Source organism: Ursus americanus, chromosome 25 (genome assembly GCF_024610735.1).
Source record: "Ursus americanus isolate L20-20 chromosome 25, mUrsAme1.1.p, whole genome shotgun sequence".
NCBI classification, from domain to species: domain Eukaryota; kingdom Metazoa; phylum Chordata; class Mammalia; order Carnivora; family Ursidae; genus Ursus; species Ursus americanus.
In genome coordinates, this window is record NC_142151.1 from 5549315 (window position 1) to 5575818 (window position 26504).

The following is a 26504-nucleotide window of genomic DNA, read 5'->3' on the forward strand; positions in this document are numbered from 1 at the left end:
ATTTACCTGGCATTCTGCATCATTTGAACGGGACGTTTGTGTGCACAGGTGAGGCATGAGCCCCAAATCTGACAGTCCACACTGGAAAGGACATCGGCCTCATCCAGCCCACCATGACCCTCCAAATGAGGAAGCAAGGCAGCAGGCCTAGTTGTGTGGCAGGAAGAAGTACAAGAGCTCTGGAGTCGGACTCCCTGGGTTCAAACCCAGGTCCGCCACAAGATACGCGAGGCTTTGGGCAAGTCATGCAACCTCCCATTCCTCGGGGTCCTCTTCTGTGGCAGAGAGAATAATGATGCCTACATCGTGGGCTTGTTTGGAAGAGTAAAAGGGATGATCTATGTGAGGTGCTCAGCATAGTCCTGGGCACACAGCAAGTGCTCAATAAATGTTAGCTATTACTAGTAACGTGTGTAGCAGGGATTAGGACCCAGGCCTCCAGCCCCAGAATTCTTAGTGTTTGCCCTGGAACCATGCTTCCTCTCTTTGTCCTGCTGCCCCCTGCTGGAGTCTCTGGGAACCGTGACACCAGTGGGGTGACACTGGCAGGGGAGGTTCACTGTGCCCTCAGTCCTGTACCTTCTGCTTCTCCCAGGCTCCATTTCCCCAGGGCACCTGCCTGCACCCGCACGCTCGCAGAGTAAGCTGCTCCTTGAGGAAATGGCTCTCTCCAGGAGACCTCCACAAGCAACGGGGTACTGTTCTTACTCACTTCCATCTCTTTCTCTCTCATTCCCCACCTCTGGCCGGGCCCTCCTTGCCACCGCCGTGCTCCTTTCCCTTGGCCGGTGCTGGGCCAAGCCCATATCATCATGCCTTTTATTTCCCTGCAAGCTCCTGGGCTCCTCAGACAGGGAGAGGAAGAGGGAGAGGAAAAGGTGGCTGTCTTATTTGGGATTTCTATTTGCAGAACTCCAAGAAGGTAATTTAAGAGTTTTATTTTTTTATTTTATTTTAATTTTTTAAATGTTTTTTTATTATATTATGTTAGTCACCATACAGTACATCCCCGGTTTCCGATGTAAAGTTCAATGATTAATTACTTGCGTATAACACCCAGTGCACCATGCAATACGTGCCCTCCTTACTACCCATCACCAGCCTATCCCATTCCCCCACCCCCCTCCCCTCTGAGGCCCTCAGTTTGTTTCTCATAGTCCATAGTCTCTCATGCTTCATTCCCCCTTTCTTTATCCCTTTCTTCCCCTACCGATCTTCCTACTTCTTATGTTCCATAGATGAGAGAAACCATATGATAATTGTCTTTCTCTGCTTGACTTATTTCACATAGCATTATCTCCTCCAGTGCCGTCCATGTTGCAGCAAATGTTGAGAAATCGTTCTTTCTGATAGCTGAGTAATATTCCATTGTATATATGGACCACAACTTCTCAATCCAGTCTGTTGAAGGGCATCTCGGTTCCTTCCATGATTTGGCTATTGTGGACAATGCTGCTATGAACATTGGGGTGCATATGGCCCTTCTCTTCACTACGTCTGTATCTTTGGGGTAAACACCCAGTAGTGCAATGGCTAGGTCATAGGGTAGCTCAATTTTTAACTTTTTAAGAGACCTCTACACTGTTTTCCAGAGTGGCTGTACCAACTTGCATTCCCACCAACAATGTAGGAGGGATCCCCTTTCTCCACATCCACTCCAGCAATTGTTGTTTCTTGCCTTGTCAATTTTTGCCATTCTAACTGGTGTAAGGTGGTATCTTAGTGTAGTTTTGATTTGAATTTCCCTGATGGCTAATGCTTTTGAACATTTTTTCATGTGTCTGTTAGCCATTTGTATGTCTTCATTGGAAAAGTGTCTGTTCATATCTTCTGCCCATTTTATGATTTGTTTATTTGTTACTCGCGTATTGAGTTTGAGAAGTTCTTTGTAGATCTTGGATACCAGTCTTTTATCTGTAGCATCATTTGCAAATATATTCTCCCATTCCGTGGGCTGCCTCTTAGTTTTTTTGACTGTTTCCTTGGCTGTGCAGAAGCTTTTAATCTTGATGAAGTCCCAGTGGTTCATTTTATCTTTTGTTTCTCTTGCCTTTGGAGATGTGTCATGAAAAAGGTTGCTTTGGCCGATGTCGTAGAGAGTGCTGCTTATGTTCTCCTCTAGGACTTTGATGGATTCCTGTCTCACATCGAGGTCTTTCATCCATTTGGAGTTTATCTTTGTGTATGGTGTGAGAGAGTGGTCAAGTTTCATTCTTTTGCATGTAGCTGTCCAAATTTCCCAGCACCATTTATTGAAGAGACTGTCTTTTTTCCACCGGATGTTTTTTCCTGCTTTATCAAAGATTAGTTGCCCAAAGAGCTGAGGGTCCATTTCTGGGTTCTCTATTCTGTTCCATTGGTCTATGTGTCTGTTTTTGTGCCAGTACCATGCTGTCTTTGTGATCACCGCTTTGTAGTACAGCTCGAAATCCGGCATTGTGATGCCCCCAGCTTTGTTTTTCCTTTTCAACAGTTCCTTGGCGATTCGGGGCTTTTCTGGTTCCACACAAATTTAAGGACTATTTGTTCCAGTTCTTTGAAAAATGTCATCGGTATTTTGATCGGGATAGCATTGAAAGTGTAGATTGCTCTGGGTAGCATGGACATTTTAACTATGTTAATTCTTCCGATCCATGAGCATGGAATATTTTTCCATCTTTTTGTGTCTTCCTCAATGTCTTTCAAGAGTGATTTATAGTTTCTAGAATATAGATACTTTACGTCTCTGGTTAAGTTAATTCCAAGGTAACGTATAGTTTTTGGTGCTATTGTAAATGGGATGGATTCCCTAATTTCTCTTTCTTTGGTCTCATTATTCGTGTATAGAAATGCAACTGATTTCTGAGCATTGATTTTGTATCCCGCCACATTACTGAATTGCTCTATAACTTCTAATAGTTTGGGAGTGGATTCTAATCACATATAGAGTATCATGTCATCTGCAAAGAGAGACAGTTTGACTTCTTCTTTGCCGATGTGGATACCTTTTATCCCTTTTTGTTGTCTGATTGCTGTTGCAAGGACTTCTAGTACTATGTTGAATAATAGTGGTGAGAGTGGGCATCCTTGTCGTGTTCCTGTTCTTAAGGGAAAGGCTTCCAGCTTTTCCCCATTGAGAATGATATTTGATGTAGGCTTTTCATAGATGGCTTTTATGAGATTGAGAAATGTATCCTCTATTCCCACACTCTGAAGGGTTTTAATCAGGAAAGGATGCTGTATTTTGTCAAATGCTTTTTCTGCATCAATTGAGAGGATCATATGGTTCCTGAGTCTTTTCTTGTTGATATGATGTATCACGCTGATCGATCTGCGAATGCTGAACCACACTTGGATCCCAGGTATGAATCCCACTTGGTCATGATGGATAATCCTTTTAATGTACTGTTGGATTCTTTTTTTTTTTTTTTAAGATTTTATTTATTTATTTGACAGAGATAGAGACAGCCAGCGAGAGAAGGAACACAAGCAGGGGGAGCGTGAGAGGAAGAAGCAGTCTCACAGCAGAAGAGCCTGATGTGGGGCTCGATCCCATAACGCCAGGATCACGCCCTGAGCCGAAGGCAGACGCTCAACCGCTGTGCCACCCAGGCGCCCCTGTACTGTTGGATTCTATTAGCCAGGATCTTGTTGAGGATTTTGGCGTCCATATTCATTAGGGAAATCGGTCTGTAATTCTCCTTTTTGATGGGGTCTTTGCCTGGTTTGGGGATCAAGGTAATATTGGCCTCATAGAATGAGTTTGGTAGCTTTACTTCTGTTTCTATTTTTTGAAATAGCTTTAGGAGAATAGGCATTATTTCTTCTTTGAATGTTTGGTAGAATTCCCCAGGAAAACCATCCGGGCCTGGAGTTTTGTTATTTGGAAGGTTGTTTATCACTTCCAATTTTTTCCTTGTGGTTGAGTTCCAGTTTCAAAGCGTTGTGGTCTGAGAATATGCAGGGAATAATTTCAGTCTTTTGGTATCGGTTGAGACCTGTTTTGTGACCCAGAACATGGTCTATTCTTGAGAATGTTCCATGGGCATTAGAATAGAATGAGTATTCTTTGGTTCTCGGGTGTAGTGTTCTATATATGTCTATGAGGTCCAACTCGTCAAGTATGGCATACAAAGCTCTTGTTTCTATGTTGGTTTTCTGCTCCGGTGCTCTGTCTATTGCTGATAGTGGAGTGTTGAGGTCCCCTACTATTAACGTATTTTTATCTATATGTCTCTTTATTGTGGTTAAGAGTTAGTCCGTGTATCTTGCTGCTCCCCTGGTGGGGGCATATATATTTATAATTGTCATATCCACTTGTTGGATACATCCTTTAAGAATAATATAGTGCCCTTCTGTGTCTCTAAGTATAGTCTTTAGTTTAAAATCCAATCTGTCTGATATGAGAATTGCTACCCCAGCTTTCTTTTGAGGTCAATTGGCGTGTAAGATGGTACTCCATCCCTTTACTTTCAATCTGGATCTATCTTTAGGTTCAAAATGAGTCTCTTGTAGACAGCAAATGGATGGGTCATGTCTTTTTATCCAATCTGCAACCCTGTGGCATTTATGGGAGCATTTAGGCCATTTACATTGAGACTGAATATTGAGAGATATGATTTTAATGATGCCATGTTGCTAGTAAAGTCTTTGTTTCTATAGATTGTGACTTTCTGTTCTGTATCACTCTTGGGGCCGTTTTACTTTTATAGAACCCCCCTTAATATCTCCTGTAGGGCTGTTTCGTGGTTACTAAATTGGTCAATGACTGGCGATTCTGAAATGTCTTTATTTCTCCATCAATTCTGAATGACAGCCTTGCTGGATAAAGGATCCTTGGCTGCATGTTTTTCTCTGAAAGAGCTTTAAAAATGTCCCCCAACCCTTTCTCTCATTCCAGGTCTGTGTAGACAGGTCTGACATAATTCTGATACCTTTGCCTTGGTACGTGAGAAATTTCTTTGCCCTGGCCGCTTTCAATACTCTATCCTTGGATCTAATATTTGCAAATTGCACTATGACGTGACGTGGCGTAGGTTTGTCGTGGTTGAGCTTGGGAGGGGTCCTCTCTGCCTCTTGGAAACGAATGTTTGTTTCCCTCGCTAGATTAGGGAAGTTTTCAGCTACAATTTGTTCAAATATCTCTTCTAGACCTCTGTTTTTCTCCACCACTTCCGGGATGCCGATGATTCTGACATTGGAACGTTTCATTGAGTCAGTGATCTCCCGCAACCTACATTCTTGAGCGTGGATTTTTTTGAGTCCAGATTCTATTTTAGTTTTCTCTTCTACTAATCCATCCTCCAATTCGCTGATACATTCTTCTGCCTCATTCACCCTGGCCGTCAGAGCCTCTAGCTTTGACTGCATTTGGCTCATGGAATTTTTAATTTCTGCCACATTTGCTCTCATTTCCGCCCTTAGAGATTCTATATTCTCAGTAACATTTTTGTTAATACTTTTTTCAAGTCTACACATCATCTTGACCATTGTTACTCTGAATTCCATTTCTGATAATTTGGTTATATCCATATCCATTAGTTCTGTGGCAGAGGCCACAGACTCATTGTCTTTTCTTTGTTGGGGGGGTTTCTCCTTCTCATCATTCTGATGAGGAGAGGTTGAGGGGTTGTCCAGAGCCCAAATTATTGACCGGGACCCAGGTCGTGTGCCCTTGTTTTATAGGGATCTTAGGGATGTGGGCTTCTTGATTTTTGAGCCTGCCTTCTGGGGGAGGGGCCTGTCACGTTGATACTCAGGCAACCCTGTTTGGTTAGAGTCTCCGTGTCCCCTGCGAGGGGGGATGGGGGTGGGCACACCGTGAGCCGGTATTTCCAGGCTTTTGTTCTCTGGCAGCTTTCCCTGGCGGTCTGCTGTGCCTCTTCTGAGAGTCAGAGCAGCAGTGGCTGAATCTCAGCCTCTGTCTCAGAACAGAGGGATCGAGGACCGTTCTCCACTGATGTTCTGGCCACTTTAACTCTGTTACTGTTGGTGCTGCTCAACCCTGCAGCGTCCTGCGATGTGTACCCCACACCCGGTGTCCCAGCCCTTACTTCCAGGGCCGGCGCATCTCTGTCCTTTGTGTTTCTTTTCTTTTCTTTTTTTTTTTTTAAAGATTTTATTTATTTATGTGACAGACAGCCAGCGAGAGAGGGAACACAGCAGGGGAGAGGGAGAGGAAGAAGCAGGCTCCCAGCCCAGGAGCCCGATGTGGGACTCGATCCCGGAACGCCAGGATCACGCCCTGAGCCGAAGGCAGACGCTTAACGACTGCGCTACCCAGGCGCCCCTGTCCTTTGTGTTTCTAATACCGCCAGCCGCCAGCCGCCAGCCGCCCCGTGCGCTCCGAAGCTCCGGCCCCCAGTCCGGTCGGGTGCGTTCCCGGCTCACGATCTCAGTCTGCTCTCTCGCGGGTGCCGGTCCGCGAGTCCACCCGCTTTAAGAGTTTTAGTCTTCTGGTTAAAAAAGGACAAAACCCATTTTTCTCCAATTTCATCTGAGAGGCAGTGCAGTGGAAAAAAAGTACAGAAGGAGAAAAAAGGAAGCCTACAAAAAAGTGTGAAAAATGGTGACAGATGGGGTCAGCCAGGCAAGTGGAACGGGAGCTGTTACGCAGTCATTCCGCAGGTGGCCTGACAGGAGCTCCACTGGGCCACCGTGGGCCATTAGCAAATGGACAGTTTGTTCGGGGCCTGGCCTCTCCTGTCTGCATCTCTTCTCCCTTTTGCCTGCCCCTCTCCTCCCAACCAGGGCATGCAGAACCATGTTACAACTTCTAGACCTGTAAACCAAGGAGTCAGGACCCTCTAAAGGAAAACTGTAATTCTAAAAAAAGGAGTTGAGGCAGAAGATGGGATTTAACAAGAAGCAGCACATTTCTATTGGTAAAATTTCAGCCACTAGTGGTAGAGAAGACAGAACCACAGAATGTCAGGGTCATGGGAAATGTTGGGCTCATTAAGTCAACCTTCTGCAGAGGGAGTGGGGAAATTAACACTCTCTAAAGCGACATGGCTAATTGGTGGTAGCAGTTCCCCATCCGCCACTGCACCCCCACCATAGGTAAGGCTCTGTGCTGGGGCTGGCAGAGGCCCCAAAGAGGTGTCAGTACCAGCTTGGAGCCAGATGCTTGGATCTGAAAGCTAGACTTGTCACTTATCGGCTGTGTGACCTTGGGTAAGTTACTTAACCTCTCTGTACAGCTAACATTTATTGAGCATCTATTATGTGCCAGGCATGGAACTAAGTGCTTTACATGTGTTATCTTATTCCAGCTTCCCAACAGCCCTAGAAAGTACAGGGTATTACCTATTTGAAAGATAAGGAAACTGAGGCTGAGCTGGGTTACATACCCTGTCCAGAGTCACACAGCAAGTAAGTGGCAAAGTCAGGAGAGAACTCAGAGCGTCTGACTTGGCCCAAGCTCTTACCCACTATGCACTGCTCTCAGGGAGGGGACGAGGAAGGGACACAGACGGCAGGTTTCCTTAGTAATCGTTCTCCCCTTCTGCCTTAGGACTGGAATCCCTCAACTTTGGTGGGTCCTGGCCACCTGGAGCAGACATTTCCCGGCACCCCTTCCTGCTAGGTGCGGCTGGGATAACTGCTGGCAAAGGGCATGCAGGCAGGAGCAGCGTACGCAGCTTCTTAGAGGTCGCATTTTGGTGCATATGTTTCACGTGCATTTGAAAACAAGACACGAAGCCTGCCACTGCAGGGTGTGGAACTCACGTGTGTTCATTAGGCTGAATTTGTTCATTAGCACTTTTCACATCTATATCCTTACTGATTTTGTTTCTGCTTGTTTCACTCTCTGTTCAAAGGGTGTATTATGGGGTGCCTGGGTGGCTCAGTTGGTTAAGCATCTGCCTTCAGCTCAGATCATGATCTCAGGGTCCTGGGATCGAGTCCCGCATCAGGCTCTCTGCTCAGTGGAGTCTGCTTCACCCTCTCACTCTCCCTCTCTGCTCCGTCTCTCAAATAAATAAATAAATAAATACATAAATAAATAAATAAATAAAATCTTTAAAAATCAAAAGCAAAAAACAACAAAAACCCAAAAGGTATATTACAGATTCCCACTGTGACTATGAATTTGTTTCTCCTTCAGTTCTGCTCTTTTTGCTTCACATATTTTGTAATTATTTTATAGAATGCGTACAGATTTGGAGTTGTGATATCATCCTGGTAGATTGATCCCTTTGTCATCAATAAATGTCATTCTTTATTTCTGATAATTAGAAATATCCTTAGAGTGAGGAGGGGGCATGTCTCTCCTCACCCTTTCCTTCTTCCTGTTGCCTGGAAGGTTGATGAAAGGACTGCAGCTCAAGCAGCCACTTTGAGCCATGAGTCGAAAAGGGCAGAGTCATCAGCTTAGAAAAGCCTGGGATCTCAGACGATTTTGGAGTGCAGTCTTTCTCAGGGAAATCAGCAATCACAAGTGTCCCTTCTTTTCAATGCAAAAAATGCTCCTTTACCCAAGGCCTTCTGCTTCCCTAGCCTTCTCATTTGAAAATATCTGCCTGTTCCTCCCCTCTCCTGGATCCCTAACCCACTGCCATCCTGCACTGATGCCACTCTGCCACAGGTGAATCCTCATATCACTGGGATCTCTCCCAGCATGTGGCACTGTGGCCCAGCCCCTGACCCCTGGCTTCTGGGACATGCCCTCTCCTGCTCTCCTAGCCTTTCCTTTGCACGTCAATCTCCAACATGGCTTCTTCTTCCTCCCCCCGGGGTTGTTCCCTTGCTGTCTCTTAATGGTACTTACTGCCTGTCTATAGGTGTCTGTGCCCTGCTCACCATCCCTGCTGCCACTGGTCCAGTTCAGACCTCGCCATCTCTTGGACTGTAGCACTAACTTCATAACTGGTCTCCAGGAATCCCATCAGTCCCAGCCCATCTGACAGGGAACTCTCTGAAATGCAAGTCTCATCACGGATGGCCTCACTGAACAGCCTCCTGTCATTGTGCATCGAATGCCTTTAACTCTATTGCTTAGTGACCTGGGACAGGTGGACAGGGAGGGCGAAGCCACCAGCCTCCTAGGAGGGTAGGCACTCTTAGCCCACTTGCCAGGTGGTTCTGGATGGGACCCTCGGCTGACGGACAGCTGTCCTCATGGACACCCCTCTCCAGGACCTTGTTTTCCCTGGCCTCCCCTGTGGTTAGAGAGTAATACATGGGGGAGGGGCAGGAGGGGGAGGGGTGGTGGGAGTGGGAATGGCCACAGTAGCCCCTGGAGAGGAGAAACGCAAACACACGCTACTTGACTTGCCAGGAATGGAGCAACCAGGGCTTCAGAGCCTCCGAGACCCTGTTCCCTGAGCTCTGAGGAACGTCTGAGGGTTTGCGGGAAACAGACTACCTTCCTAAGTGGGTTTAATTTCTGTCCAGGGAGTCGGGCTTCCTGAACCAATGTGAGGAAGTGTCCCTAAAGGGCAAGAGGCAGACAGTGGGGGCAGGCAAGGCAGAGACACCTCGCGCCCCCGGAGAAGGGTGTCGGCACTTTGTCATGGGGTCCTGGACTAGCCTGAGTACAAAGAAGAGGAGATCATGCCTCCTAGAGCCCTGCGTCAGCCAAGCTGATCTCTTCTCTGGCCTCTTACAAGACCCGCTGCCCCTCCCTCCAAGCCGTGGCTCTGCTGTGCCTGCCTCTGGAGCACAGGCTCCTTGCTGCTTCTCCAAGGCTCCAGGCTCAGCAGGGTCCCCCCAGCACCGAGGATGGCCGGCCCCACCTTCCCTGCCTGACCCCAGTGACCACTGACAATAGCAATGGGTTTGGGTCCTTTTCAGTGCCTTTTTAGTCTTCTAGCAAGCTGGCTGGTTGGACTTTGGTGCGCCCGTGGCACCTGCTGCCCGAGACAGGTGTGGGGGTGCGGCTGAGCTGCATGCGGAGGTGGGACTCTCCGGCTCTGCCCCTTTCTAGCTGCCTGCACTCAGGCTCCTTACTTCCCTTCTCTGGGTGTCTGTTTTCCCATCCACAGGGCAGGGCGGTGGTTTTCCTGTGCAAGTGTCAGAGTTATCTGGGGTGGCTAATGACCCAGCTTGCCCAGGACTGACCGAGGGATTTTTCAGAATATTAGACTTTCAGTGCTAAACCCAGGTCACCCCAGGCAAGCCAGATGGTGGGTCACCGTACCCCCAGGTGCTGTTGCTGCTGCCGGTCTGAGGACCATAACCCTGCACCGTGATTACCCTTTGCATCTGAGTGGGTGGGCGTGGAGCACGGGTTGGGCGTGCCCTCTCGCACCGAATCCACATTTGGGACGGTGGCCCTGCCGAGATGTCAGAGCTTTCCCAGACAGCCTGGTAGTGCAGCTTCGAGGTGCTTGTCTCTCCAGACCAAGGCTCTCAGGGCAGAACAAAGCTGGCAGTCAAGGGCAGCCAGACGCCTGGGGACTGCTCATGGCACAGTCAGGACCCACGCCGCAGGATTCTCAGAACAGCAACAGCACACGCCTTGACGGCGACGTGACAGATCTGGGGGGACTTTCATCAGGCCAGATGTGTAGAGTCATGAGCCGTGAGAACTGGGTATTATTATCTCTTCTACTGCCACGCCCTACCCCGGCCCGAGGGAAATGAGTCTCACAGTGCAGAAAAGATGAAGGGTCTGTGGAAAGAGCGCAGTGGGCTGGCCAGATGTGTAGGAACTCGTATTGCACAGGGCAAGGCTCAGCCAGGGTGAGCACCCGGGAGCCGAGTGGAGCCCCCTGGGGATGGATGGGGGTCAGAACTGAGTCCTTTAATGGCGATAGATGGCAGGGAGTGGAGTGCTTGGGAGCAGACTGTCAAAATCACAGGTGAGTATGGCGGCACCGTCAGCCCCTGGGCCGGCCCCATCCTCCACTCATTCAACAAATGTGCACGGAGTCCCCACGATGTGCCAGGAGCAGTACTCAGAACCACTGGAGTGAGTCCTGCGGGGGTCACAGCAATGGTGGGGGTGCGGCACAGGCATGCCGATCACCTCTACACCCTGATTGTGGCACACGGGTAGTGGCAGTAATTCTGCCGCACTGGGATGATGGTGGGGGAGGGGGCATTTAATCTCGCCCTTGAGGACAGGCAGGGTCACCGAAGGCAGAACAGGAAGGAAGGCTGCTCAGGCACAGGGGACAGTGTGATGTGAGCCAAAGCCTGGAGGTTTGGCTGGGCACCGTGGCTGCAGAAAAGGGTAGAAAATGAGGTTAGGGGCCTGGGGACAATCCTGCTGGCCACACTTGGTTGTGACTTTTCCCTTTTCCCTATACCCTCTGCTTCCGGGATCTCGCCAACCTCTTCTCTGTCTGCTCCCTTTTGCAAAAGCTCAGGTTGGGGGTGCCCTCACTCTTCATTTCCTATGGGGTGAAAACCCCATGTCTGAGGTGGGGGAGGGGGCTCTCGGGGGAGCTGAGTGATTCTAAAATAAACACAAAACCAGTGTACGTTTGCTAGAGAGAAACCAGACCCCACCCCTCCCCCACCCCTTCCGCTCAGTAAGAGCCAGTTTCCACCTCTGGGTTCCTGGCCCACAAGCGGCCATGCCTCCAGGATGGACAACAACAGTCGGAGAGGAAAAATACAATCTAAGTGGTTGAATTTATAACTCACTTTAGGCTCCTAATGAAACCTGGTCAGAGTCCTGCATAGCGCGGTTCCTTCCCCCACGCAGACAGCTTTGCCCTTCTTTGTCCTTGCCTTTCTCTCATTTAATTTCCACATGCCGGACCCGTTTCCAGTGGGTGGACGGTCCCTCGGAAGCAGTCAGGAGAGTGGGTTTTCTTTGACCCTCTGAATGGGTTAGCTGAAAGATGCCAAAAGGGTCCCTAGCTTGGCCCGTTTGAGAACTCCTGGCCAAGCCTGGGGTGGGGGTGGGGTCCACACTGGGGCCAAAGTCACGCTGCAGATGGGTAGCAGGGGAGGGACCCCGTCTCCTAACTCCATAGCCACCAACAAGATTGATTGGCTGATACAATAATAATAATAATAATAATGAAACATTTACTAAGTGCTAACTACATGCTAGGCACTGAGCTACACGCTGTATGTGCGATAATTAATTTAATACTTAAAACCTGATGGTGTCCTGCCCCTTTCACAGAAGAGGAAACCAAGACATAGAACTAGAACGTGGAGAGGCCTGCATAGCACGGATGGAGATGTTTTAGTTTTGTCCGGGCAGCTCTAGTTTTGGCTTCTCGTAACTTGTTTCAGCTCAGTGGCCTCTGGTTGAAGCTGAGAATGTGGGAGGCATCCCTGGGCAGAGACCCCAGGCGGGGTCTGCGGGAGGTGGCGGGCCAGCATTCCTGGGTTGGGAGTACCATCCTGGCTGTCACCACCAACGTACCAAATTGCTTGGGGGAACCCTCTGGGGGGACCACCTTCTCCTCCCTGGTCCTCCATCTCCTCGACTTCGAGGCTGGGGAGCCGGCAGCTGCTAGGGTGACAGTGGGGCACGGGCTGGCCTGGGGCCTCTGAGCCACCACCAGCTGCTTCTTTAATATCGCCATATTTGTCATGTGCAGGTAAATGAACATGGGCCACTCTTCTGGACCAAACAGAAGGTTGCTAACTATGGCGTCTTGTGGACGGTGCCGTAGGCGGACCCCGAATTAAGATCCTAGCACTAAGAAGTTTCAGTCTGTATGCTCAGAGAGAGATGTTTTCCTGAGTACATGGGTTATATATTTTTTTAACTCATGTGCAAGTGCCAGCACGCATTATGTGGATCTGTGAGGGCTCCACTCATAACCTGAAGCAGGTGGTTTGGTTTTTGCCTTGTTCTCCACATTTACACATAAACTGCGTTTTGGACTGTCTGCCTGGAGATGGGTACCACCCTTTGGTATGTTTTCCTGCGTCTTTTTGTAAATTGCAGCCTGCTCCATGAAATGAGGACCTCCCTAGTGCTTCTGACAAGAATCAGTGAACAAATAAAGATAGTACTCGTCAGCAGGTTAGAAGGCTGGGTAGGAATACCAGCTATCACCTACACCAGTGTGACCTGGGCCTCAGCTTCCTCCTCTGTGAAATGGACCTGATGCTGGTCCTGGTTTACACCTACTGTCTAGGCATGATTACTGGTAGGGCCCTGTTTCGTGGAAAAAATATCCCAGTGTAGGTGTTCAATCCTGGCTCTTCGCCACCATCTCACAGTGCTTGTCAATGATATTTAGTATTCCCCGAGCCTCCGAATTTCTCTGCCCCCGTCCCCTTCACCTGCTGCAGGTTTCGCCCCATGCTCTTAGACACAGGGGCACCCGCCTCCGTTCATCGAGCCTAAGGCATTGCCCTTCTCTGCATTATTTGCTAAAATCCGAGCTCAGTTCTGTACCCTGAACATCCACACGGCACCCGACACACGCGTGTTCGCTAGATGTTGAACGAACGAATGAGTGGATGAACACAGGTGCTAACGGGCCACGGGAAAGCTCCCGCACTCTTTAAGAGCCATGGACCTATTTCTCACATCGTTCCCCAGGACACCTGAGTCCAAGGTGATGACAAGGAGAGAAGCACAACTCACCCCATCCCTTCTGTGTCCTAAACCTGCACGAATGTGGAGGACCCCGTGGTGGAGCACAGGGCCTCCCAGGGAGCCTGCAGAAGCCAGCCCAGCCACTCGCTCTGTGTCTCCCCAGAGCTTTCCGCGTTCCCTCCACATCGTCCCCTTTCCCCTTGTCTTCCAGTGCCAGCCTCAGGTGAGAAATGCAGACCTTGGTCCAGGGTAGGCCAAAGTAGAAAATCCTTTCGAAAAACATGCAAACGAGGCACAAACAGGGGCAGGATGGTCCCTGCTGGTGGGACACCCCGGGCACACCGTCAGGTGCTTCCTCATGCAATCAGACAAGAAACCACAGCAGGAGGAGCGGCTTTGACAGGTTTGGAAGGTGAGCGTGCAGGGAACCCCCTCTCTGAACTGCACACCTTCTTGTCCTTGCCTTCATCCCAGCCCTTCAACATGACTGTCCAGGAGGGGCTGGGAAAACCCAGAGCCCCCGAGGCCCACCCTGGTGGGATCTCACTTCCGACCACGTGTGACTTCCTCCTTACAGCACTCAGCAGCTGCGAGAGGTAAGAGTGTGTGTGCACCTGACCTGAAAGGACCTTAGTAAATAAATGCCTGATGCAAGGGAGGCAAGTCATTCTGCCTGTGTTTCAGAAACATAGGATTACCTAGTCATGGAGACAAGGTGTTTCAGGGCCTTAAGAAGCCACCTCTGGCCCCCGCGCCCCTCCTAGGCTCCCTGGCTGGGAGTTGGAAGCCCCAGCCCCCTGCAGTGGCCGCCAGTGAAGAGGCCAGGTCTCTCATTGAATGGTTTCAGGTGCTGTCCCCTCTACTTTATACCCGAGGGAGCCAAGGCCTCTCTGGCAGACCCAGGGACCCATTGCTGGTGTTGTTGGTGTCCAAGTCAAGACCTCTCAGGTCTGGGTTTTCATCAGACTTTTAGGAAAGGAAGAAAGTCACCTCCAGCTGGAGTTGATTTCTCTGTCCAAGCTTGGCACTTGGAGCACGGAGACACCTCCATGAGAAGCCTCTCACGGCAAGGACGGAGGTCTCAGAGGTGTCCCATTCAGGAGCTAGGTGGTAAAGAGCCAGTGCAAGAGGAAGGCCCCAGAGCCCAAGGTGTTGGGGTTCAGCAAAGGGGTGGCTCAAAGGAATGTGACGAAGACAGGGAAGCGACATCACTCAACTCCAGGGGGCGCTGTACACATCAGGGGCCCCATAAGTCGCTGCCCCAGGAGTTGTGCAGGGCACGTCTATGCAGGTGCTTACAGCTGCCCTGACAAGCACCCAGCTGCCTTCTCTCTCTCATTCTTTGCTGGGACGGGGTGTCCTCCACCTGATGGAGCCACTGGGTGAAATCTTGACTTTTCATTTGCAAACAGAGCCTGGGCAGCACAAAATATACTGGGTGGGCAGCACTGGGGGGCTGCTGCAACTGACAACCTCCCACCCCCATGGACCTTTTTAAACATATAAGTCTCAACTCTGATCTGCGGATGCTATCCTCCTCTTTCTTCTAGAGAATGGGAGGTGGATTAAAACTGATTTAAGTCTGATTTCTAAGATAGCCAGGACTGTTAGTGGTCTATCAAAAGTTGTTACCTCCATTATAACCTCCCTCCATTATAACGGAGTTGCGGGTGGGTACGCGGCCACCTCACTAGCAACCACATTTCCACGGGCCTCTCAGCGGCTTGATCTTGCCGGGTGGTAGTTCTTGACAATGGGATGTCAGCGGAAGGGCCACATCCAGGCTTGCCCCTGGGAGTGGGACCACAGATGTCCCTGAAACCTAGCTTCCAGCGCGCAAACAAGCACAGCCCTCCAGAGCAATGGTTCTCCAACTTTAGGGCACATTTGAATCACCTGGAGGGCTTTTATAGCCACAAGGAGCTGGGCCCCAGCCCGAGATTCTGATTCCGTAGGTATGGGTGATGCCTGAGAATTTGCATTTCCACCAAGTTTCGGGGGAGGGGGGCGGCTACTGATGCTGCTGGTCTGGGAACCACACCTGGAGACCACACCCTGCCCTTGGGGAGGGTAGAGAGACAAGAGGGCAGGAATCTGGATCCCTGTGTGACTGTGGAGTGGAACAGCTGGCCTGCCCTGGGCTGTTACAAGAGAGAAAGAAACTTCTTTTCTCTGAGGCCAAGCTTTTTCTCTAACTGAATCCTGTCTGCAGGAGTCAGAGTCTTCTCTGTACGTATGATGTTCTCCACGAGAGAAGAAAGGAAGACCCACTGTAGCTCCCTCTCTAAGAGCAACGAGGGGTCCCCCTGCAGACTGGCGCCCAGAGCCAGGATGCGATGGCAGGTAGAAGGCTCCCAAGCCTGACCTGGCGGCCACGTGCACTACCTCCCTAGTCCCACGTGGCCCTGCATCCTGTCCCCTTCTCAAATCATTGCCAGACCCTTCTTCTCTTCACCACCGGGACCTGAAGCTTCACTCCCCTGTCCAGTCATGGTGCAGCCCCGCCCCCAACACTCCAGCTGCCCCCTCCCCTCCACTCATCCCAAAGTCACTTCTTTTTTTTTTTTTTTAAAGATTTTATTTATTTGGCATAGAGAGAGACAGTCAGCAAGAGAGGGAACACAAGCAGGGGGAGTGGGAGAGGAAGAAGCAGTCTCCCAGTGGAGGAGCCTGATGTGGGGCTCGATCCCAGAATGCTGGGAACACGCCCTGAACCGAAGGCAGACGCTTAACGACTGAGCCACCCAGGCGCCCCCCAAAGTCACTTCTGATCGCCAAAGCCAGAGGCAGCTTCTCCCTCCTCATCCGCCTTCACCTCTGCTGAATTTGAAACCACTCAGCGCACTGCATCTTCCTTTTGAAGCTCTCTCTCCACTGCAGGTGTCACAGCCCCACCCTCTCCCAATCCTTCCCCCGTCTCCAATTTGCTCTGATCTGCACATCAGGACACTGAGTCTCAGACCCTCTGCTCTCCTCAGTCTCATTGGCTGGGTCCTCTGTCGCGCTCCTTTAGTTAAAGGCTGGTGCTCCCTCCGGGACAAGGTGGGGACCATTCTTTGTACTTTGCCTCCTGGCTCTCCTTTCAACCTCACTCACACCCAGCTCCGCCTACATGGCCCAAGCTGACCACTCTCAGAAACCTGCTGGGCCCTAGGTTCTCTCACGTGGCCACAGCTCCCTGACTGCTGGCTGGGCTGAAACTAAGTCTCTCTCCTACCGACCTGGCGGTCTGGTATCCCTGACACTCCCATCCAGCCACCCATCCAGGGCACCAATCTTCCAGATTATGTCCCGCTCCTCTCTTTTTCAGTGTCACCACTTCCTGCCCCAACTCTTACCACTGCAGCCAGCTGTCCCCCGTCTGCTGCCCTCCTCCATCCACCTCTAATGAATCCACTCACTGTGCTCTTCCGTGCCCGCCCGCCGTAGGCCTACCCCTCCCTTACCGTTGCGGGGGTCTGGTTGGTGCTCCATGTATCTCTTTTCCCTTCTGAGATTAACTAATTAATAATCTGTTAATTCACCGAACACTGGAGGCCTGGCTGTGTGATGTAATGGGCCGGAGATTAAAGAGAAGAGAATGAGTGAAGCAGGCCCTGACCTCAGAGAGCTCACAGCGGGGGAGACCGTCACATCAGCAGCACCCAACACAATGCGTGAAGTTCAGAGAGAAATGCATGCGTCCAGGGGTGAATCGGAATGACGAGTGAGAGTTCAGGCACAAGTAGGAATTTGGCAAAGCAGGTGACAAAGCAGCCCTGTGCCAGGCTCTAAGTTCTGGACTTTATCGTGAAAGCAATGAGTACCAGTGAGCTTTCTGATTCAGGGAATGAGAAAAGTAGAGTCACTACTTACGAGGTTAGATTAAATAAGCCCAAATGGTTTAGCAGGTTATAAGCCAGATGCTGGGGTTCGGGAACGCCGTGGAGCCCGGGCATCTGAAGGGAGAACCAGGCCTGTGTCTGGCTGATTTGTTGGGGCTCTGTGAGGCCGCAGGGGACACCGTGCTGTCTAGGACGGTCAAGGGCGGGCCAGCCCAGCCCACAGTCTGGCCAAGCGGCTGCCCAGGCTGCCTACCTGCATTAGCGGACCGGGCTAGGGGAGCAGAGGAGCCGACGGTGAAAAGGAAAACCCTAAACCCAACGAGCAAAATCTCCGCCTCTCCGAACAAAGAGCACAGGGTTTTAATTTTGACACGTTAGGTCTCAAAGACACCTTTTAAAAAGAAAAACGCATTGCCTAATATACTTACTGCTCCCTCTAAAAACCAGCTTAATTATAGTGAAGAATACAGTCTATAATTTTTCCCACACACGGAGAGGGATCTATATTATAATTTCCCCGATCTTCGCGAATGAACGGAAGTTTGATTTACATCCAGAAAGAGCTGCTCTTTCATCACCCACGTGGAGACATGTGCTCGAGGCCCTGTCTGGGCGGGGGCTGCTGGGTCATCACCCCCAAGGGAAGGCTGGCACTTGGCATGAGGGGGATTTGGTTGGGAAGTGTGTGAGCTCCTAGAACCCAGGAGGGGATGGGCACTAAGGGTGGTCCTCCCTTCCCATGATTCCCAAACAAAGGGAAATCACCAAAGGGATGCTAGGAATGTCTGCTGACACCCAGGGATGATATTTATTACAGATGGGGTTTGGGGAGGGGGTGGGCAAGCAGAGACCCACGTGTCAGGGGGTCTAATTCAGGATTTCCCTCACTACTTGTCAGCACTTTGGGCAAGTCACTGCCTCTCTCTGTGCCTCAGTTTATGAGAAAGTTGGTGTTCTAGCGGTACATTCTTTCAAAGAAATTTGTATGTAGAACCTAACATGTGAAACAGATCATAGCTCCTCTGGCTGAAGGGGTGCGCTAATTAATCCCCGGGAACCCCCCAGTCAAGCCCGCCTGATCACTGTCTCCCCCATCCCCCCATCCGAAAGCCGGAACCACAAAGAAACCCAGCTCTAGCACTCTAGGAGACCAAGACGCGGCCATTAGCTTTTTTATTCTTTAATGGCATATTGTTCCCCATACTTGTCCCCAGTCAGAAGAAGCAAGGGGAGAACTGCTGGGGTCTACATCATAGAAATTTATATCCCATTATCGTAGACTCACAATATCTTTTTGGAAATGAAAGTGACCTCTGAGATCATGAGAAACCCTTCATTTTATAGACGGTTCCATTTCTGCTGACCCCCACCTGGCCCCAGTTCCACCTACTGTTTTCCTTTTTTTTTATTGAGAGAAAATGCACATAACATAAAATTTACCATTGTAACCATTTTAAAGTGTACAATTCAGTGGCCTGATGGGCATTTACAGTGCTGTGCAACCATCGCTACTATCTAGCTCTGAACTTTTCATCACCCCAAATGGAAACCTTGTACCCACTGAGCACTCACTCCTCACTCCCCCTCCCCCCAGCTCCTGGAAACCTCTACTGAGTTTCTCCATGGATTTGCTTGCTCTGAATACTTCATATCAATGGAATCATACGGTATACGACTTTCTGTGTCTGGCTTCTCTCACTTAGCATAATGTCTTCAAGGTTCATCTGTGCTTGAGCATGGATTAGTACTTTATTCTTTGTTATGGCTTTATAATATTCAGTCGTAGGTATAGACCACCTTTTGCTTATCCATTCATCTACTGATTGACATTTGGGTAGTTTCCACTTTTTGGCTATAGTGAATAGAGCTGCTATGAGCATTCATGTACAAGTTTCTGTTTGGACGCCTGTTTTCAGTGCCTCTGGGGTAATGCCTAGGAGTGGACTTGCTGGGTCACATGTTTAACTTATTGAGGAATTGCCAAATAGTCTTCCGCAGCCCCATTTCATTTTTTCAATATGGCGTCTGTCCTGAGCAAGTGAGCCCAAGCCCATCGGGGAACAATGCCCTGTACGTTGGCATGGGTTTGCTCTTTCTGTCCTCTCCAGGCTTTAGCTCACTGGTTGCTTGCACAGAGGGTGGGAATAATAATGATAATAATGATAACAGTGGTGACATAATTATTATAGTACTTCTCACAGTAAGTAAGAGGTGGGCACTCTTAGGATCCCCATTTCACAGATGGAGAAACTTATTCAAAAACACACAGCCTTGCCTGAAATACAGGTCCACCCCATCCACCACCTGCGCTGCTCTAGAGGAGCCTTGCTACTCCCCACTGGCCTCCCCCGCCCCAGCCTCCAGTCTGGAGATCCTCCTGCCCCAGCTCCTGGTGCCTGCCTCCCAGGAGCATGGCCCAGTCTGGCTCTTGCCAGGCCATTTCAGGAGCCGGGCTGCCTTCCAGGCTCTGCCACCGCGTCAGGCTTCTCTGATTAGTGCCCAGCTCCCAGCTGATGATGAGACCCCCTCTGCCCAGCAGGCTTCTGGCACAGCGGAGCCCTGCTCTCCGCCCTCCACTAGGGCTCCAGGGACACAGGGGCCTGATGACTGATAGAGCTCCCTGTCCCTCCTCCACAAGGCAGCGCCCAGCCTATGGGGGCATACGCTGCCCATGACAGCTCTCCAGGGCCTGTCCACAGCCAGGGAAACTGAGCCTGGGCTGGTCTTCGGAAGCCGCACCTCAACCTCGGCATCCGAGGCCACGTGATTATGGGGAGCTGAAAAAGCTGCCAAGTACAGACGGGCCCAGGGCAGGAGGTCAGCCAGTGCTGCCCTCCCTGGTTGGTTTTGCTCTGCCCCTCAGGCGCAGAGCTGGGATAGAAGCAGCAAGTTCTCCCTGTCACGCCACCTTCTACCCGCAGGTGGTCCAGCCAACAGCCAGGTGCAGATGCCTGACAGAAATTTGAGAAGGCCAGAGGGCTGGGTGGCCATGACTCTGAGAGAAGAGGGAGAAACTTCCAAACATCTGCAGTCCCCAGTGAGCCGGACCGAAATGGGAGATGCTCGGAGCCCCACAGACCTCCCAAGCTTGGATTGAGGGCTCAGACTGGAGCTGGAGACCCATGGGGCATCAGTTGTTAGGGACCAGGGTATGCTTTCACTGTTGTGTGTGTGTGTGAGGGTGGAGGGGTGTAAGACATAGCTCCTTGAACAGTAGAGGATGTGGGAGGCACTCCGGGCCCCCAATTAATGATTTGGCCCCCCCTCCAGGCCCTCCTCTCAGATTCAACAAGGACTCCCACCAGGTTTGACATACGGGACCAGGTCCTCAGATGTACAGGCCCCCTCTGCTGTCCGCCCCCCCAGGATGGGATCCCCAGCCGAGTGCAAACCGCCCAGTGCAGCCTCCTCCCCAAGTCCCCAGCTGCAGCCAGTATTCGCTTGACCTGATCGTCTGAGAGCCGGCTGGGAAATGACACTGCTCGAGCCCACAGAGGACACCTGTGAGCTTCAGGGAGGCGGTCCTTGTGCTGATGCATGATCCTGAGTGTGGGCGGGAGGGGGGCTTTTTTCCCTCCAGCAACCCTGGGAACGTGAGCCTGCTTCCCTGATGCCTGGTTTGGGCTCTTCCATATATGGAGGGAAAATTACCGTCACTCTTACAGGCTGTGTGAACTTGGGCAGGTCGGTCCTATGTACATAAACCAGTGTCCTTCTCTGTCCTATGAGGATAAGAAGGCCATCAAGGACCCCAGAAAGAGTGACCTTGAAGGCCAGTCAAGCACTGGTCGACCATGCAGGCTGCTCTCTCCCACCCCTGCCAGCAGGAGCAGCCTCCATCAAGGGAAGAGGATGGTCAGAAGGCTCTGTGCTCTGGCAGAGATGCTCTGGGGTGGAAGGAGGGGTGCCCCGAACAAGCTCTCATTATGGGGCACACTAATTGGTGCTTATGTACATTCACAACCTGCTGGCTGGGAATCCGAAAGGCACAGACATTCCTTTCCAGGCAGCAGGAAATTAAAAAAAATGCCTGAATGACATAAAAACTTGTCTCCTTTCCCAGAGAGTAGGATTTGTACAATTTCTCAGTTGCTTTCGAAATAGTGCCTGTCTTGTCTCTGGAGCAGGACACCATGGCTTAGCAAGTAATCCTAAAAGACCATTCCTTCTAAGGGGTTCTAAGTTGGAGGCTCCTGAAATTGTACGAAAAAATGTTACCATTTATGTGCTGGGGTTCCATAGGTGTTAGCAGATCCCCAAAGAGGTTTATGACTTCCCCCAACAAAAGAGTTAAGATTCCTATTTGGGGTAGTTATAGACAAGACCAGGATTATCAACTCTCAAGACAAAGGCCTTGCGTTAGGCACCGGATCAGGGCCCCTGTGAGCCCCAGGGATGCCAGAGGAGGCAGAGATGGGACTGGAAGCCAGGATCCCAGGTATCCAGACCCTGGTTCAGCTTGCTTTCTACCGTACCACACGCACCGACAGAACTGTGTGCTTATGTACAGGAGGGTGAGGGAGAGAACACTCGCACATCCAAATTTAAATTCCAATTTTCACTTTGGGACTTGGATGTAAATCTGTTAGGTCTTAAGTCCAGAAAGTGATGTAATTTATTGAAGAGAGTGTGGAAGCTGCTAAGCTCCCTGATAAATAAACCATGTTTCTTCATCTCAGCCCTGGGAGAACATATTTTCTAGGGACATAGAAACCCCCTTGGAAAGTATTAGAATCTTCTCCCTGCAGGAGAGCCAAATACACAGATTCTTGTCTTTTTTAAAGATATTTGACCTTTCTGGGCAAGGAAATAATGCACTCACATGGCAACTAACCAAAACCCCCACACTGTTACCCTAATTCTTTCCAAAAAAGAAGGAAGAACTTTAGCTCCATGAATTATAGAAGGAGGATGTTATAGAAACGGACTTGGCATCAGAACACTCTAGATATTGTGTACATCCGCTCCCTAACCACGTACTAATTACTTCCTCACTGTCAGCATCACTGCATTGTTCCTGAAGTTTGGAGAGCCGCCTGCGTGTCCCAGGACTAGAATATGGAGAAGGAGCGGGTCTGCTCCCATATGTTGGCCAGAGAGACCCAGAAGGTAGATGTCATTTCTCCTTTCTCCCTGAGTAGGTCTGAGAAGAACTGGCCCTCAAGTGCTCATCTCTGGTTCTCAGCCCAGTGCTTGGGCTTTGGGAGGTCTGCAGGCTCCCAGGGCTGCCAACGGCCACGATCTCTGAGCTCCCACTGCCTCTGGTTGTTACCAAGCCCATTAATACGAGGACATCAGGAAATAACAAGCCTCCAGTGCTTTGGAAGTGTGAAGAGCTCTAAAAGGATGCCTCATTATTATTGATGGTGATGATAATATGTGGTATGTAATATTTATGTACCACTTTGGCTGCTAATTTCCAAAATGAGGAGGGAAGAATTTAAAGACCCAGCCAGCTCTGTGGGTAGCAACGGCATTCTCCACAACTCAAACAGAATCTTTAGCTTCTGGTCCTTGAATTCTAAGATGCCACGCCAGCAATCCAACCTTTGCATGGTGTGGGCTCACCTCCTGCCAAAGTTACAGGAGACCCTGGGCAAGAATTAGGGAAGCGGGGAATAATTGAGATGTCCACAAGCTCACCCAGTTGAGATTTATTGAAATGCTACATCATGCCTGACGAAGGGCAAGCTTCCCCACCTCCCCACCCTCCCGAATTTTGAGTCCAGACCTCCCTGCGTTTGAATCTCAGCTCTGCCATGTGTTAACTGTGGAATCTGGGGAAGGTCTTTAACTTAGGCGTGCCTCAACATTCACGACTGTAAAATGGGGGTATTAGCACTGATTTTGTAAGTCTGTGATGATTATAGGAGATATCCTATGTTAAAACCTCACACCGTGCCTGGAACATAAATCCTATTACATTCCTAAATGCCCCACATGCTACATTGTTGGAGGGCAGGCAACTGGGCCAAGCACCCTGTGGGAATCCCTAGAGGGGGCAGTTGGGATACGAGAATTCACCCATCCTTTATGGGGTGCCGGTCCGCAAGATAGCTTTCTAGGCACATATATGTTTATTTACATTATTTCAAGAGAGTTCAGAAGTGGGCTTAAACCCCTGAACTGATCAAAAGGGTACCTTCTGTAAGTTAAAAGACAAACATATATAGGAATGAAAAATAGAGCCCAAGGCTAACATTATGGTTAAGGATAACTTTCGTAAGGGAGGGATTCATTATTGCTGTTGGTGGTGTTATTCTTATCCGGAATTCTAGTTCCTGCAGCTCACTTCACCTCCCAGAGCCTCAGCTGTGAGCAGAAGAACAGTTCCAGTTATTCCCAGCCTTAGACTGCAAAGCAAGACTTCCAGGCCTTGCTGTGCCCCCTTGGCCAGCCTCCCCCTGTCCTCCTGCGCTCTCCACCCCACGCACTCGGGGCAGGATGTCTGCCTGGCTGGGCAGGCTCAGGTCAGCTCTGCAGTACCCCGTTTTGGGAACAACTGCCTCGGGGCAGTGCTTTTTGACCTTAGCTGCACCAGAGGACTTAGCTGAACCACCTGAGGACTTTGTAAAAATCCCGATTCCCAGGCTGCAGCCCCAGGGGGTGAAAGTGGGGTCTCAGAGGGTGGCGCCCGAGAGAGAGACCGCGGTTGGAAGACCAGGCCTTCCTCTCACACGGCTAAGCCCCTGTGCCCAGGGTCAGTGCTTTGGGGTTCCTGAGCTGTCCGTAACCACAGGTGGGGAGCCTGGGGCTCTGCAAACTGTTTCTGTTCGAAGACCGCTTAGCAGATCTCGCAGGCTCCGCGGGCCCCATAGTCCTCTGCTGCGTAGTCCTCTTTGTTCTTCTGTTTGTTTCAACCTTTTCAATACATAATCTTAGCTTGCAGGTCATACAAAACAGTTTGCGGACCCCTGGAGAATAGCATGTCATGCAACCGTCAAATTTAATAATGAAAATAGCTATGTACAATTAGCATTACTTAGACAGTAAATTAAAACCCAGGTAGAAGGTAGGCCAACTTAAAGGGAGTAAAGGTACAAAGTAAATGTGGTCTCTCTGCTATCTCTAACTAGATAGACGTAGAAAGAAAGAAAGAAAGAAAGAAAGAAAGAAAGAAAGAAAGAAAGAAAGGAAAAAGAAAAGAAGAAAGAAAGAAAGAAAGAAAGAAAGAAAGAAAGAAAGAAAGAAAGAAAGAAGAAACTAAGAAAAAAGAAAAGAGGTGGAAAGAACTCCTTTTTCAGTTCCTGGTACTAGTACTGGCTTGCTCGGAGCTTGAGGTTTCTAGTCCAAGGAAGAGCCCGTAGCCGGCGGCAGCGCTATCAGAAAGTGTTAATTGCTTTCTGAGTATTTCATTCTGGCCCGGCACTTCTAGTCCTAACTTCCTGTCTCCCCACCTCACCTCTTTCCCCAAAGAGAGAGGGACTTATTTCTTCTGGAAGGCCTGGCTTCCCTAAGCTTCTCTGTGTGCAAAAAGCACCCCAAGATGTGGAGTCACCCAAAGAGCACCTCCTCCCTTGCTAACTAAGCCACATCCTTCCCATCCCAAACCATCTGCTTGGTCTCCGTATAAAAATGGTCATGCCTAGAACAAGCCAGTCAGTGTCTTTGGACGAATGTAAGAACTCCTAGAAGCTTTTGGCTTTCCGGTGCTTTCCAACCCTCAGACAAAATGGGCCATGCTTCTCTCTACTCCTGTCCTTTGTTCCTTTCTTTTGAGCTTCCTAAACACACTAGAATCTGTGAGCAAATGATCCTAGCTGACTTTTTAAAAATGTAAACGATTTAAGGCAGAAAGCTGGAGACCTGAATAAGGAGATGGAAGCCTTTGCTGTTTTCTAAAGATCTAAATGACTAACTGGAGTCTGAGTGCACTTGAATGACCTGCTCGTTTAAAGGATGTGTTCTGCCCCAAGTGGGCCAGAACCACCTAAAAATGGGACCAACATGGAAGGTCAAGTGTTGAAGCCCAGCTGGCTTCACAAGTAGTCCCCCTGTGCAGACCCACAGTGCCCCATACTGAGAAGGGCCTTCTGCTTGGTTTAATGCTCTGCTCTTGGCATTCTGGAATTTTTAATAATTTTATCTTTGAGCTTGTGATTTGTAAGTGAAGCTCCAAGGGACGGTGGGCATGACTGTGAGCAGAGAGAAATGCACAGTGTGTGTCCACTGTTCCTTGCTGATCTCATTTGATCCGCGATGCCCCATGAGCATAGAATCCTCCAGGCGAGGTGCTCAAGGAGCCTCAAAGCGAGTACAAGGTAAGGTGTCTGGTTTCTGACAGGGCAAGCGGGCCCAGGGAGGTCAGGCTCTCTGCTGGAAACAGAGCTGGGTTCAAGTGCAGAAAGAAGCGATGCCTTGTAAGAAACACAAGCAACCAAGGACCCCCATGATATCCTGTCCTTTCCTATTTGGGGCACTTCCTGCCTTAGTCATCTACAAGCGCTGAAAACGGTGAACGGAAGGGAAGCGATGCCCGTGTCCATGTGGGGCATGGTTGCTTTTCCTTTCAGCCCTTTCTTTCCCCTTAAGCCGAAAGTGGAGTGTGACAGTGTGTTTACAGAGATGTGTGTAGGAAATAAAATCATCGAGGTAAAAATTGACAAGGCAAGAAACAACAATTGCTGGAGAGGATGTGGAGAAAGGAGATCCCTCGTACATTGTTGGTGGGAATGCAAGCTGGTGTAGACACTCTGGAAAACAGTATGGAGGTCCCTTAAAAAGTTAAAAATTGGGCTACCCTATGATCCAGCCATTGCACTACTGGGTGTTTACCCCAAAGATACAGACGTAGTGAAGAGAAGGGCCATATGCACCCCAATGTTCATAGCAGCAATGTCCACAATAGCTAAATCGTGGAAGGAACCGAGATGCCCTTCAACAGATGACCGGATTAAGAAGATGTGGTTCATATATACAATGGAATATTACTCAGCTATCAGAAAGAATGAGTTCTCAACATTTGCTGCAACATGGACGGCACTGGAGGAGATAATGCTAAGTGAAATAAGTCAAGCAGAGAAAGACAATTATCATATGGTTTCTCTCATCTATGGAACATAAGAACTAGGAAGATCGGTAGGAGAAGAAAGGGATAAAGAAAGGGGGGGGGTAATTAGAAGGGGGAATGAAGCATGAGAGACTATGGACTATGAGAATCAAACTGAGGGCTTCAGAAGGGAGGGGGGTGGGGGAATGGGATAGACTGGTGATGGGTAGTAAGGAGGGCACGTATT

General features: G+C 49.8%; 1 protein-coding gene across 4 annotated transcripts in view; it reads right to left on the reverse strand.

Moving 5' to 3' along the window:
• Positions 1-26504, reverse strand: part of TSPAN11 (tetraspanin 11) — a 77771-nt gene that overhangs the window by 44148 nt on the left and 7119 nt on the right. The window lies entirely within an intron of this gene.